The sequence below is a fragment of the Cryptomeria japonica genome, chromosome 9 (assembly GCF_030272615.1).
Source record: "Cryptomeria japonica chromosome 9, Sugi_1.0, whole genome shotgun sequence".
Lineage (NCBI taxonomy): Eukaryota > Viridiplantae > Streptophyta > Pinopsida > Cupressales > Cupressaceae > Cryptomeria > Cryptomeria japonica.
Window position 1 is genome coordinate 552,763,409 of NC_081413.1, and position 16,618 is coordinate 552,780,026.

Sequence of the window (16,618 nt, forward strand, 5' to 3'; positions counted from 1 at the left end):
GACCCTATTTCTTGCCCCTTGCGAGAGAATGAATATTCTCATGGACAGTAATAATGGACTCAAGAATTTGTCTTCCTAGGACAAAACCATTTTGTTGATGATTAATCAAAGAGGGAAGGACAGTTAGGATTCTGGTAGTAAGAACCTTGGAGATAATCTTATAAAAAGAGTTACATAAGCTAATTGGTCTGAACTTGTCCATGGAGTCAGCACCTTGGATTTTGGGAATAAGTGCAATGTAAGTGCCATTAATTTCTTTCAAAAGTCTTCTAGCCCCAAAAAATTCCTTGACCCCATTGGAAACATCTTGCCCTACAATGTCCCAGAAATATTGGAAGAAGAACATGGGGAAGCCATCTAGATCGGGAGCTTTATTACCATCAAAAGAAAAAACAACATTTTTTATTTCCAGGATCGAAGGTATGGAAGAAAGGGAGGCATTCATCTGCTCATCAATGAGGCAAGGAATTTTTTGAAGAAAGGAAGATTGAGCATCAGCATCCAACCTATGATCCCTCCTCAGAAGATCCGAGAAGTACCTTTTGGCCTCATTCCTTATCTCTTCCTCCTTAACCAGCTCCCCATTGTCCACTGTCAGTTTAGTAATTCTGTTTGCTGCTTTATGTTTGATAGTCGACATATGAAATAATATTGTATTCCTATCTCCTTCCCTTAGCCATGTGCATCTTGATCTCTGTTTCCAAAAAGTTTCCTCTTTAGCAATGATTTCATGGTATTTTTTAAGGGTCTCATTTTCTTCAGCAATAGACATAGTAGAGAAACCATCCTTCTGAATTTGGACCTGTATTTTCTTGAGGTCATCCTAGACTTTACCTTTGGCCTCAAAAATGTTCTTGAATTTGGATTTATTCCAGAGTCTTATATTGTCCTTAACACTTTTGAGTTTCTTCACAACTCTGTACATAGCAGTACCCTCAACTTGGATATTCCACCAATTCTAAATATTACAAGTAATGTCAGGGTGATGAATCCACATTTTTTCAAATCTAAAAGGAAAATGTCTTCTTCTGTTAATAGGATCAGCAAAGAGAGTGATGGGAAAATGATTAGACCCAACCCGGATGTGAGCAGACAAGGAGCAGAAATAATGTCTGAACCAGTCATTAGAAATAAGAGCCCTATCAAGGCAAACTTGGATAAGATCATTGCCAATTCTCCTATTAGTCCATGTGTAATTGCATCCCTGTATCTCCACATCATTGAGAGCCTAAGTATTTATGAAATCCATAAGGGCCAACCTACTTTCAAACTGAGAGGAGCTTGCACCAAATTTTTCCTCCTCTCTCAAAGGAGTATTAAAGTCTCCCATGACCAGCCAACTAAGATTCTTGATGCTGACCCTAGTTTCTATAAGTTTTTTCCAAAAGGAGTTTCTAGCTTTCAAGGTGTTGGGCGCATATATGTTGGTGAGGATCCATGTTGTTCCATCTTTTAAATTCTCAAATCTAATGCAAGAGAAAAAAATTTCTTGAATAAGAGCATGTCCTTTGACACTATTGAGATTCCACATAGTAGCTATTCCTCCCGAAGCACCTTCCGAGCTACCACCACTGATACTCCCATTTTTAAAAAACTTTAGAGTTTCAACTTTTTCTCTACTCATTTTGGTCTCTTGAATCAGAAAAACATCAGGTTTACTATCCCTTATCATATTCCTACTAATATCATGTTTATGAGGATTATTAAGTCCCCTAATATTCCAAGAGATAATCTTCATAGTTACTTACCGATTCCTAACTCCTTAAGAGTTTTCTGAGTCCCATCTGCAATGTTCTTACTGGCCTCCTTGTCTCTGAATTTGTGGTTAGAAGGTCAACCTGGGGAAGAGGAAATGTACCCAACATCAACTTGATCAATTCTGCTGGATTTCCTTAGTTGTGAAGCTAAGGGAGTGGATCCTTTCTTGTTCCTGTATTTTGGTATTTTCCAGTCAGCTTCTTTCTCAAGAACCACTTCAGAATTACTGAGGAGTCTGGATATTTCATCTTCATTGCCCCATTTAGGGGTCATGGAATCATGTGATGCACTATTCACTATTTTTAAATTTTGATCTAAATCTGAAAGGTTCATACCCAGTATAGCATATTTTTGAGCTTCTTGCATTTCGGTATTGTTCATAAGTAGGGAAGAGTCAGTCTTTTCTTCTTGGGAGCTAGTGATCTCCCCTTCCTCAGGTTGTTCCTCTTTATTTTGCATTTCTTTACCAGCAAAAGTGTCAGCAATTACCACTTCGGTTGTATCTTTTGAGGATACAGTCTATTCTTTCAATTCCTCTATTTGGATCTGCTCTGTCATGGGGTTGTTAACTTTTGTTGAATCATTCCTCAATACTTCCTGTATAGGAAGGATGGAAGTTGAGGAGACCACTTCCTTATTTTCCCCCAAGGGTTCAAAATAGTTGTTGTCAACAAAGTCCACTTCCTTATTTTCTGATTTTTTAACTTGCCAAACCTTTTTTTCTGGAACCCTTTTACTTTCACCCAGGGGTTTAGTCTACTTGAGCTCTAGTTTAGGCTTGATAGGACAAGATTTTGCCCAGTGGCCTACTTTCTTGCAATGAAAGCAGGAAAAGGGGATAGATTCATATTCTATTTGTTGTTTCCATGTCCCCAACTTTGAAACTATATCTATCTGTTCCGTCATATCTGCATCATGAGCTATCCCTACACAAAACCTAGCATGAGTGAGTCTCCTTTTAGATGTTGTGACTGGGTCTATCGAGAGGAGTTCACCAAAGGAACTTGCTATTCCTAAGAAGATACTTTCTACCCAATATTCAAAAGGCAGGCCTGGTAACTTTACCCAAACTGGAACTTGAGCCAAAAGAGAGTCATTCATATTCAGATTCGGATGCCATTTCCGAAGGACCAAGGTTGTCCTTCCTACCATCCAAGGACTACCACATAGTATCCTTAATTTATCTTCTTCACACGAGAAAGTAAAAGAAAGGAGGCCTTTAGGTAATGCCGAGATTTCAACGTTACCCTTCAGAGCCCATTTCTGTTTGACGTAAACCCTAACAACTTCGATGTTTGGATGGGAACCCATAAATTTGCCTACTTGGGAGTTCCACATGCTATTTATATTATGATCTAGAACCAGATCAGGGATAGAGATAGCAAACTTTCCACCAGTTGGATCAGAAATATTTTTGACAGGAGGTAAAGAGGATTTACCAGATGGTTTTGTTCCAAAAAGGGATGACCATTTTCTAGATTCTTTTCCGTTCTCCAAGGGCTCTTCACATGGGCTGGAACCCCCACTGGACCCCTCCCCCAAAAACCCAGAACCAGCTTTCTTCTCTGGCAGAGTACCACCAATCTGCAGAATGTCAACAGCCTTCGGAATATCCAAAGGGTTGTCCGTCTCTCCCATAGGACCAGCAACTTCGTTCTAGCCGCTCCCACCATTGGAACCAGAGTTCTCGCCTTTTAGAGAATTTGAATTTTGAGTTCTCCCATTGCCGCTTCCTATTCCTCCCAGCTCCATTCCACCATTTCCTTGTAACTTTATCATAAATGTTTCTCTCACAAGAATGGCAATTATCAAGGATGATCATCATTATATTGCAAGATTTAAATCTTCCATTCTTTTTATTCATAATAGCAATTATAATCGACAAAAGAAAGATATGTATGTGTACTTATATTCATCGAAGTTCTAAGAATACATTTTATACGCCTTGTTTCAAATGCAACAAATTTTATCTTCTTCAAACAAAGGCTAAATTCAAACAACTCACTAGTGCTCAGGCTGTCATTTGGAACATATGGAGTATATTCTGTGCAACTACAGGATGAATGTTTGTGTTCAACACTAGGAAATGACTTTCACAAACCATATTTCAGATCAAATCCTAGGGCAAGTGTTTAAAGTTCATAATTATCAAGTCAGGAAATGTGTGAAGCGACTAATTGGGGAAGAAATTATATTCCCATGGGCAAGAAGAATCATTTTGCCTTCTTAGTTGCTTTCTATCTTTTTATCAAAAGCCCTATATTTTCTTCAATTGTTCGATTCTCTTGAGCTAATTGTAAGTAGGGTTGTAAGAGAAGAATTCATCCCTAGTAACAAATTATTGCATGTGGTCCAACATTATGATCTTTGGAGAGGGCAAGCACATATTGGGTGTCTTTTTCCCCGTCATTTTCCCCTTAATGGTCATGATTATATCTCAGGGTATGACAATATTAAATATACTTTGGTAATGTAGAGTATTAGGTTCACTCAACAAGAATTCGATAGACACAACAGGGTTCATTCAACATACTTTGGTTACGCCATGATAATGCAGACTCTGCCCATACTCAGTGTAATCCGGCTACTCACAATCCTCTTGTTCAGGATAATGTTTCTCCATCCCAAGGTGCTCAAGGTCCTCATTCTCATGACAACATTCAGCCTCCAATCTTGGACCTGAACAACCCTCCAAGAATGGGGAATATCGGTGATTTACAAACAACCAACAACTCAGAAATATCACCTACACAACAAATTGGGTTTCATCAAGAGCAACAAGATGAAAATGAAGTTGACATGCAAGCCATGGAAGAATGAGGATAATTATGATAAATACTTTTTGTGTGGGTAATATGTGAAGACTATTTTGCGACTACATCCTCTACAATTTTTTCAACTTGAATTTGATATACTAGCCATTTTGTTTTGTATAGAATCACTATGTGATTTTGGCCAATAGAACTATTTTGGTCATGTATGCTCTTTGAACCAAACTTTGTAATCTATTATCTTATATTAATATATTATAATGCTAGAAACGAGTGCCCATTTTTTAAGAAACGAACACCCGTTTAGCTTCAGGGCCTTGACCCATAAAAATAAAATGGGTGCATGTTTTGAAAAATGGGTTCCCGTTTAGGATCGGACCACCGTAGAGAAATGGGTGCATGATTTTTAGAAACGGGCACACATTTCTAAAAATGGTCACACGTTTCTAAAAATGGGAACACGTTTTTAAAAATGTGTACCCATTTCTAAAAATGGGTACATGTTTCTAAAAACGGGCACATATTTCTTAAAATGCTACAAATTTCAAAATGGGTGCCCATTTTTTGAATTTTAAATAACTAGTGCCCGTTTCATAAAAGATGGAGTGGGAAACACACCTATGCCTTTGTTTTGGCTTTGGGTTAGGCTTGGTGGGACCAAGCCTATGCTTGGACCTCCAAAAAAATGGCTAAGGCACTGGAATATCAAATTTCTGCCTTGCCATAATTTTTTGAAGGTCTTCCTAATCGTATTTTTTGATGAAATGAAAACCCATTAAAGTTCTCAATGTCCTATTTAAAAAAAATGTAAATTTCATAGTGATATGATTATTTTTACTATTTTTGCATTAAATATTAATCAAAAGTGGTACCTAAATGTAAAATAGTGAGGTTCCGTAAAACTTTAATAACATTTTTGTTTTTAGGTTTTTTGGAAAATAAATTATATGAAATCAATATACATACAATTATTTTGAAGGTTAAAAAAAAAAATGAAATTCTCATCAAATTATGATGGTCGTTCACCAGATGTTTTGAAAATGTACTTTATAGTCAATTAAAAATTAACTTAAAAAAATATATTCAATAAAAAAGTAAGAAAAAATATTCTCATCAATATTTGGTGTCTTAGGTATCTTTTCCTAGAAGGATTTGCAAAAATTCATTTATTTACGTTGAAATATGGTGGTCGTACACGTGTGGTATGGTCCTGAAACAAGCATTTTGAAAAAGTGATTTTTAAACATGCCTACTAAAAAAAAATTATACCATGTGGGTATTGAAATAAAATACATATTTGAAAATTAGACTCCGAGCACTACATTTTCTAGTACTGAAGTTTTTTCAGATTCAATCTATAAGTGCCTCAAATTTTGACATCAATTGGCAAAAAATTTGAAAAATAGGGAAAACACTTCCACTTTTTGCCCAAAAGTGGAACTCAACTTCTTGCAGCCACCCATTAATATATTATATTAATATATTCTATTATTGTATTTTTTCAATAGGAGTCATTTGAATGAATTTTTTTTTTTTTTAAACAGAGCATTTTTTGTCATAATTTCGACAAACCCCTTAAATCATCTGACGAAGTTGTCGTATGTGCGATGAAATTTTCGTTGTAAAGGCTTGCTACACATCGTCAAAATTGTGATGAACAACCACAAAATTTCGACGAGTGCATTATATATGCAACGACGTTTTCATCGCAATGACATGTTCAATATCATCATAATTGCGACAATATACTAAAAAAAGTCTGATGAAGTTGCTATATGCACGGCGATGTTTACGTTGTAATATATGCTCTACATCATCGAAATTGTGATGGACTTTTGACACTTTTTTGATGATCGATAAGAGACATTTTGCAATCTTTATGGGTTTTTCCGTCACAAGATGGACAAAGTTTTCATCGCTTTTCTGACGTAAACTAGTCACATTGTTTGGTGGTATTTTCCAACGGCTCTTTGTCAGGGTTTTGACGAATTACGACGCTTTGAAAAAATGATGAAATTTTGGCGACGAAATTTTTTTGGGCCTTTCGTCAGTTTTCCGATGAAAGTTTATTGAAGTTTCAATAAACATTCGTCGGAAATTGGTGCCAAATACAGTAGTGAGTGTAACCCTAATTGTATCCCTAAATGAACCTTGACCCCAAGCTTTATCTTAAAATATTGACCTTAATACTAATCCAAACACTAATTCTAACCATAAAGTTCTCTTAATCATAACCCCAACCTTAATCCTTATCGAAGACCAACCTTGATTAAATAATAACCCTAATTGAACCCTAAAGGTTCTAAGATAAATCCTAGAGTTAGGGTTAGGGTTATTATTGTGTTAGTATTAGTTTATAAATCTAGTATTAATCATAAATATTTTATATAAGAAATCTTTCCATAGAAATCTCTTTAATAGGTTTGCAAGATAAATACATCATTACTTTTGTATTTTGGGGTTCAATAAGTTGTATTATTCTTTGAATTGAAATAATCAATCATATAGTATATCAATAATCAAATCACTATAATATTTTCAATACTTAGACTATAACTCTAGTTGAACCCTAAACCTAAATTAAGTATAATCTTAGCTGAATCCTAAGCCTAATTGTAACCCTAACCTAAACCCTAATTAAATAGTAATCCTAAATGAACACTAATTCTAAACATCAGATCCTAACCTTTATTAAATCATATTGTTAAGTTTACATTGAGATTAGATTTAGGATTCAATTAGGGTTCTAAGATAAAGCCTAGGTATCAGAGTTAGAATTAATATTTTATGAATAAATTAGTTTTTTAATTTGACATTAATCATAAATATTTTATATAGGAAATCTTTCAATATGAATCTCTTTAATAGGTTTGCTAAGAAATATGTCCCTACTTTTGTATTTTTGGGCTTAATCAAAACATTATAATATTTTTAAAACTTAGATATCATTATAAAACTATTAAATTATAGTTTGATTCATAGAATATTGTCATCTAGTTTTTAATTAACAAATTAAATTGTAGTGATTGTCTACTATAAATGGATATAATTCTAGTAAACCAAGTGCCACTAGTATATTAGATAAATAAAATATAAAAACATTGAACCCTAATATATTGTTATATCTGTCCAATGGGTTGAACTTAACTGGTTAAAACACTGGGTTCTCACTGTGGAGACCCAAGTTCAATTCCCAATATGGACATCTAAAGAGGAATTCTAAGTTGTGACTCTTGGCCTTCCATAAAAATGGGGAAGGTCTAGGGTCAATCTAATCAAACACAATAATAATAATAATTCAAAATATTGCAGCTTCGGCCTATTACATATATATATATATATATACATATATATATATATGTATATATATATATATATATATACATATATATATATATATATATATACATATATATATATATATATACATATATATATATATATATACATATATATATATATATACATATATATATATATGTATATATATATGTATATGTATCTATGTATATATATGTATATGTATCTATGTATATATATGTATATGTATATATATATGTATACATATATGTATACATATATGTATATATATGTATACATATATATGTATACATATATATGTATACATATACATATATATACATAGATACATATACATATATATACATAGATACATATACATATACGTATATGTATATATATATATATATATATGTATATATATATATATGTGTATATATATATATATATATACATATACATATACGTATATGTATATATATATATGTATATGTATCTATGTATATATATGTATATATATATATGTATATGTATATATATATGTATATGTATCTATGTATATATATATATGTATATATATATATATATACATATACATATACATATATATATATATGTATATATATATATATATATATATACATATACATATACATATACATATACATATACATAGATACATATACGTATATGTATCTATGTATATATATATATATGTATATATATATATATATGTATATATATATATACCTAGATATATATACATAGATACATATACGTATATATATATATATATATATATATATATATATATATATATATTGATTGTTATATCTAGTGATATTTATTAGTTTTGTTTAAATTAGTATTATAATTATCATTCAATTAGTATTATAATTAAGGTTAATTGAATTTATAATTAACATGCAATTAGATATATTAATAAGAAAAAAAAATTGAGTAATTATAATTAACAATAGATTATTGAATGTGATTTTAAATTTAATATTTTAAATATTGTTTTGAGATATTTTTAAGAAAATAAATCATCTTTCTTTATTCTTTCTAATTGTAAAAAATATGTAATATTTAAGATTTAAGATTAACATTTCAAATATAAACAACAATATTTGAATATTTTTTATAATAAAATAATATTTTTGTCAATCTAACAATCTTGAGAATTTAGATATCTTTATTATTAGTGCTTGTCATTAGGCTAGTACTATTGTAATCGGTTGCACCCAATTTTTATTAACTTGTTATTATTGAATTGTTTTCCCACCAATTATATCTATGAATTTTTTCTTTCAATTTATCGAAAATGTTTTTCTTCAATCTAATTGGCTCAAATAATTTGCATCTTATTACCGGATTTCCGGATCCACTTTCTAGATGAATTTTTTTAGGCAAATTTCTAGGTCATTAAAATAGTATTTAGTATGTTTTAATTTTCTTTTCAAATTATGCATTGTAAATCAATTCAACAAACATAAAAAAATTTGATGCTAGTTAATTAGTCAATTTAGATTTTAAAAAAAATAAGTGCTCTATATTTAATAAATTTAAAATATATTTTCACCTAATATTCATATTTGTTTATTCATTTGGTTCAATCACAATTATATGTGTTCGTAATATATATATATATATATATATATATATATATATATATATATATATATATATATATATATATATATATAGATGCATTTTAAATTATTCATAAATATTCTATGTTGCACTCAAAGTTATTATTATTATTATTAGTACTTGTAAAGTTAAGGTTACAAAATTATTAATCTTTTTATTATTATTATTATTTGATGAAAGATTAATTGGTAAAATCATTACAAATAATTTTGAATACGGTAAAATCTAGATAAAATATTAACAATAATTTTGTAACTGGTAAAATGATGTTTAGTTTTTACTTTTAATGTATATAGATATTGTAAGTCTATTCAAGATTTAGAGGGTTTGGTGATTAATTATTATTAATAAAATGTATTAAATGCTAAGAACAATTTATTATCAAATCTTAAACTATAACTTAAGTAGCCTATATATATAGAAAGTCGAGAGATGTAGCCTAGATATCTCTCGGCTTTCTTTATATATATAGGCTAGTAGCATCCACAAGGGCAATTGTAAAGAAACTAAATTATAAATTATTTATTAATTTATAAGTGAAATATTTTATATTATATTAATTATTGAAATAATTAATAATTTATATTAAATGAATTATTTAAATAATTTTTAAATTAGTAAGGCTTGTTATTGTTATTTAGTTTTATGATTATGGTTTTATTTTGTTTAAGTTTATATTTTAATAATATTTTTAATGGCGTGGCTTACAATTCTATTTTGTTTTGTTTGAGTGCTTAATTTGGTTTAGTGTTAAATTAAGCTTCAGTTTAATATTTTCATAACTATTAGATACTAGGAACAATTTATTATGAAATCTTAAACTATAACTTAAATTTTTTAAATCAAATACAAAATTGTTTAAATTTTTTAACTAAATTCAATTGTTTACATTCAATTAGGTTAAAAATGGGGGATAATAGTGAAAACATTGATCAACCACAACCGTAACAACCAAACCCTCATTTGCCAAACCCCCCCTCAATTCAGGATTTAATTGCACAAAATTTGAACCAATTGAGGGGGATTGCAGATGTATATCGTAGGTTCCCTCACCTAAACCCAATGTTTGATCCCCTCACCTCAATCATAAAGAGTATGGAAACCATGACTGAGGCACACAATGCCGCTCTTTTGTGGTGAGATTCTATGAGGGAACAATATGCAGATGGCTTGTCCTATAAGGAGATCAAGGATCTCGAGATATCCAAAGCTGTTATCACCTCATTGTTTGTGAATCCCCGCACTAGTCAACCCGTAGACCCCCAAAAAACAAAACTTTCTATTAAATGATGCACAAATGATGGTATTGTGAAAAATGTTTGGGATCGTTGGTGGATGGTTTTCGACAAACCACCCAACAAAAATCTTGATGTCCCCTTCTACTTCATAAAAAAATTGTATGTTGAGTTTGTTTTAGGAAAACATGTGAACTACTTTGACATCCAACCTTTCCAGGGTGTGGGTTTAGGTATGCCCCAAAATAGACCTGGGGCAGTCAGAGTAGTCCAGGGCCCATATGTCCCCCCTCCTATTGATCCCCCAACTCCAATGCAGCATCCAGATATCATTTGTGAGGTGGCATCACATACCATATCAGCTATTCACTCTTTGAGTATCCTTTTGGTTTCTCAGGTTGGGTCAGTAGCTCAGCCTACTTTTGATGGTAGCGGTGCATCTGGTGGCATTGACATGTCATCCTCAGCTTCACACATTTGTGTGCCCCATACTTGTGTCATGTGTGGGCACATATACTTGGGTCCAGTTGGACAACATGTTTATCCTCCTGTAGACAGTGTAGATTATGAGGTGCATGAGATGCACGATGCACCAGATGTTATGACACAGACTGGAGGATACTCTAGGGAGTCCCCACATGCTAGAGGTGAGGAGGCACCATCATCATACATTGATGATGTAGTGGTAAGATTTGTATTTTCATAGTTCATGCTATATTTTAAATGAATATTTATAATCTAGATAATATTAAGTACTAATTTTTATTTACATGGTTTATTTAACAGTTGATGACTGAGGAGGAGTTGACGTAGATTCAAGAGGGCACCTTGATGACCATTTCATTTGGCCTTGATAGCTTGACGGTACATATATTATTGCACCTAGTCATAATTTGTATTTTATTGTACATGCATGCTCATCATTTATATTGGTATTAATTATATTATGTAGTAACTTGCATGTATATCTTATTTTACTCTTGTAGGGCACAAGCAACACGAGTGTGGGGCAGTGTGATTTAGGATCTGGTAGTGCAGTTGGAGATAAGGGAAAGGTAATTGAAGGAAAATATGATTGAATGAATAGTTTAAATAACTTATAGTGATTATACATGTCTAGACATAGATTGATAGTTTCATATACTTGTTGTGTATATGTACAAAGATTTCTTGGCTTCACATCCTTGTTGACTACACCCAATATACCTGAAGATGAAGAAGAAGAAGAGATGCCTTGAATACATGTGTATTTATTTTATTTTGTGTTTAGTAGATATAATTTATAATTATTAGTGATAATTATATGCTAACTTGTATCAATGTTATGTTTGTGAACATATGTAGGTTGTGTATGAAAATATTGAAAACATACCTCCTCTACTGAAGACATACATCAAGAGTCCTACAAAGCCAAAGAGAAAATGTGGAGATGAGGTTAACAAGAATAGTTCAATTATAGTTCATTTTTATGTTAACTTTTCGAATGTGAGTTATATAATATAACTAATCTTAACCATGGTTTGTTTTTTCTTGTGTAGGATCCTTCAGAGCCGAGCAGTGCGGCGAAGAGGATCGATTTTGATGATCCATCAACAGCTTAGGATTTTATAGATAGTTTTGGGATGCTTACATGTCTAGTTGGGATTTATATTTTGTATATGGACATACATTCACGTATATAGACATACATTTTGTTTGAGTTGGCATTTATCCCATATTTGTGTATGGACATACACTTGTAATCATTTGACATTTTCATATATATAGAAATTGATATTTGATCATATAAATTGTTGCTCATCTGTGCATGGTGTTATCATGGAAACCTTTAATCTTCATTCCAATAATTAACAATGGTTAATAATGGTTATTTAATGAACAATACAATTCATTTCATTTCATCGTAAGTGTTGTTTGTATAATGAACAATACAATTCATTTAATGAACAATACTTGATATAATTCATTATTATCCTATGCATGCTCCTATTTTGGCCCCCCACCTAGTCGAACACTCAAGGTCATACCCTACCAACGTCGTCCCTTGAGCACCCTAAGTGCTAAAAATTGTCAAACTTTGATGGGCCCTAACTTAGCATCTGTGGCACCTATGAATGATATGTTTGAACCTAAGGGGCCACGAGAGGGGTCCCTACAAAAGCCTATCTTGATTTTTCAAGTTTCCCTTAGGTTTTATTAGGGTAGCATTTTTTCGGTTGGCAAAAAAATCATTAGTCTCATTCAATCAAATGTTGTCTCGTGGCCAATTTCTCGTTCTTCTCATCGTGATAATGAATCATCGGCTCCAACATGTCCAATTAGACATTATTACCCTATGCATACTCCTATTTTTTTCCCCCACTCGGTCGAATGCTCAGGGTCATACCCTACCGGTGTCGTCCATTGAGCACCCTAAGTGCTAAAATTGTCAAACTTTGATGAGCCCTAACTTAGAATCCGTGGCACCTACAACGATCCATTTGAACCTATGGGTCCATGAGAGGGGTCCCTACAAAATCCTATCTCGATTTTTTTAATTTTCCCTACGATTTAATTAGGGAAGCATTTTTTCGGTTGGCAAAAAAATTGTCAGTCTCATTCAATCGAAAGTTGTCGCATGGCCAATTTCTCATTCTGCTCATCGTGATAATGAACCGTCGGCTCCGACATGTCGAGTTAGGAATTATTACCCTATGCATTCTCCTATTTTGGCCTCCCCCTCAGTCGAATGCTCGACGTCATACTCTATCGACATCGTCCCTTGAGCACCCTAAGTGCTAAAAATTTTCAAACTTTGACGGGCCCTAACTCAAAATTTGTGGCACCTGCAAATGATCCGTTTGAACCTACGAGGCCATGAGAGGGGTCCCTACAAAATCATATCTCATTTTTTCAATTTTCCCTTAGGTTTTATTAGGGAAACATTTTTTCGGTTGGCGAAAAAATCGTCAGTCTCATTCAATCAATTGTTGTCGTGTGGCCAATTTCTCGTTCTGCTCATCATGACAATGAATTGTCAGCTCTAACATGTCCAGTTAGAAATTATTACCCTATGCATGCTCCTATTTTGGCCTCCCACTCGGTCGAATGCTTGGGGTCATACCCTACCAACGTCGTCCCTTGAGCACCCTGGGTGCTAAAAATTGTCAAACTTTGACAAGCCCTAACTCAGAATTAGTGGCACCTACGAATGATATTTTTCAACCTATGGGGACATGAGAGGGGTCCCTACAAAATCCTATCTCAGTTTTTCAAGTTTCCCTTAAGTTTTATTAGGGCAACATTTTTTCGGTTTGCGAAAAAATCGTCAATCTCATTCAATCGAATGTTGTCGTGTGGCCAATTTCTCATTCTTCTCATTGTGATAATGAACCGTCGGCTTTGACATTTTTAGTTAGGCATTATTACCCTATGCATGCTCCTATTCCCCCCCCCCCCACTCCATCGAACGCTCGGGGTCATACCCTACTGACATCGTCCCTTGAGCACCCTAAGTGCTAAAAATTGTCAAACTTTGATGGGCCCTAACTCAGAATCCGTGGCACCTACGAACGATCTATTTGAACCTAAGGGTCCATGAGAGGGTGCCCTAAAACATCCTATCTCGGTTTTTCAAGTTTCCCTATGGTTTTATTAGGGCAGCATTTTTTTGGTTGGCAAAAAAATCATCAGTCTCATTCAATCGAATGTTGTCATGTGGTCAATTTCTCGTTCTGCTCGTCGTGATAACAAACCGTCAGCTCCAACATGTCTAGTTAGGCATTATTACCCTATGCATGCTCCTATTTTCCCCTCTCACTCAGTCGAATGCTCAAGGTCATACTCTACTGACATCGTCCCTTGAGCACCCTAAGTGCTAAAAATTGTCAAACTTTGACGAGCCCTAACTCGGAATCCATGGTACCTGTGAACGATCTGTTTGAACCTACGGGTCCATGAGAGGGGTCCCTACAAAAGTCTATCTCGATTTTTCAAGTTTCCCTTAGGTTTTATTAGGGTGGCATTTTTTCGGTTGGCAAAAAAATCATCAATCTCATTCAATTGAATGTTGTCGCGTGGCCAATTTCTCATTTTGCTCATCGTGATAACGAACCGTCAGCTCTGAGATGTCCAGTTAGGCATTATTACCCTATGCATGCTCCTATTTTGTGTCCCCACTCATTCGAACACTCGAGGTCAATATTTCCATGTATTGTATACACATAATTACCATTACACTTGCATGTGACATCCATGAAGGGATATGCAAACATGATTTTTTTTCATTATCAATACAACTACACCAATGTACTCATTTACAAATACATTGCATATCATCAATATAACTAAACCAATTTGCTTAGGGACATTGTATATCATCATAACAAAGTTACATCAATTCACATCCATATACAAATACAACATCCCACTTCATCTGCATCAGACATCCTCATGTCCTAAGAGAAAAGCTTATGTACAACAATGCCTACATATAAATGAAGACCAAACTAAGTAACCTTTTTATGTGAAATGAATGTGCTACAAGAAACAAATTATAACACTTAATACAAATTATTTTGTCAAATTATAAATAGATCATTTGAAACATTTTTAAGACGTACAAGATTGTATAATTACAAAACTTACCAGTTTCTCTGCAAAGTATACAAGCATAACTTTGAAGAAAGACGCATGTTGATTAAAGCCCTTCTCACTGCATTTCTCTGCATGGTTGAAGATGATGGTAGATATGGTCATTTCTAAATAGAAATACATTAACTTGATTTAGTGTTTATGCACGAAATTTAATCTCATTAATGCACAAAGGAATATGTACCATCACCAAGAGAGGGTCTTGTCAATGATGAATGATCTAGCATGAACCTGTATTTTTAAGAATTGTTAGTCTACACATAAAATGTATGGATAAACATAAAGGATTTATGATAATCACTTCAACTGAAATGCATGATAATAAATGAAAAGGTGGGATTATATACCATAAAAATGTGTCCCTTTGAATTATATCAAGAGAACCCACTATTTCCACCTCCAATGTCAAAAATTTCCACATGTCAAAATTTTCCACATGTTCACCTCCAATGTCAAAATTTTCCACATGTTCACCTCCTATGTCAAAATTTTCCACATGTTGAGCATTTTCATTATCACTTTCAATATTTTCAACATTTTCAAAATTTTCACTTTCAAAATCTACATTTTCATTTTCAATAACTTGTGACACATTTTCAAATTCAATTTCCTCTTCACTTGAAGTAACATTAGCAATATTTAACATACCTTGTCTTCTCCTCCTATGACCTTCTCTATCTCTTTCTCTATAGACTTCAATTTGGTCATTTGAAAGTTTTCTTTTGCGTTTAGACTTTCGATGACTACTACTCCCCATTTACCTCCACAACAATGCTCCTAAATGATTGACAATGTAATATTTGACTTTAAGAATCTCTCAAAAGCACAAATTTGTCTCAACCTGTCTGAAAACCTGTGATCATAGACAAAAAATAGAATATGCAGATTGTGGGCCATTGGAATCCACAAAATGGCCCACAAGGATCTTTTTTATTTATAAAAATTGGATATCGGATATCCGATTTTAATGTATAATTTTGTGGTCCCAAATTTTTTTCCCATTGCCACCTTTTTTTTTATTGTTGCCACATTAATGGCAATGACAGAAATCGAATATCCGATTTTATTACTCATTTTTAGAGAGAGAGAGAGAGATTATAGGAGAGGGACATACATAAGGGGAGGGAGAGAGAGAGAGAGAGGCATCAGGGGAGGTAGAGAGAGATATTAGGGGGGAGAGAGAGAGAGAGGGAGAGAGGGGGAGAGAGAGATTAGGGGAGAGGGGGAGAGAGAGATTAGGGGAGAGAGGGGGAGTGGGGAGAGGGAGAG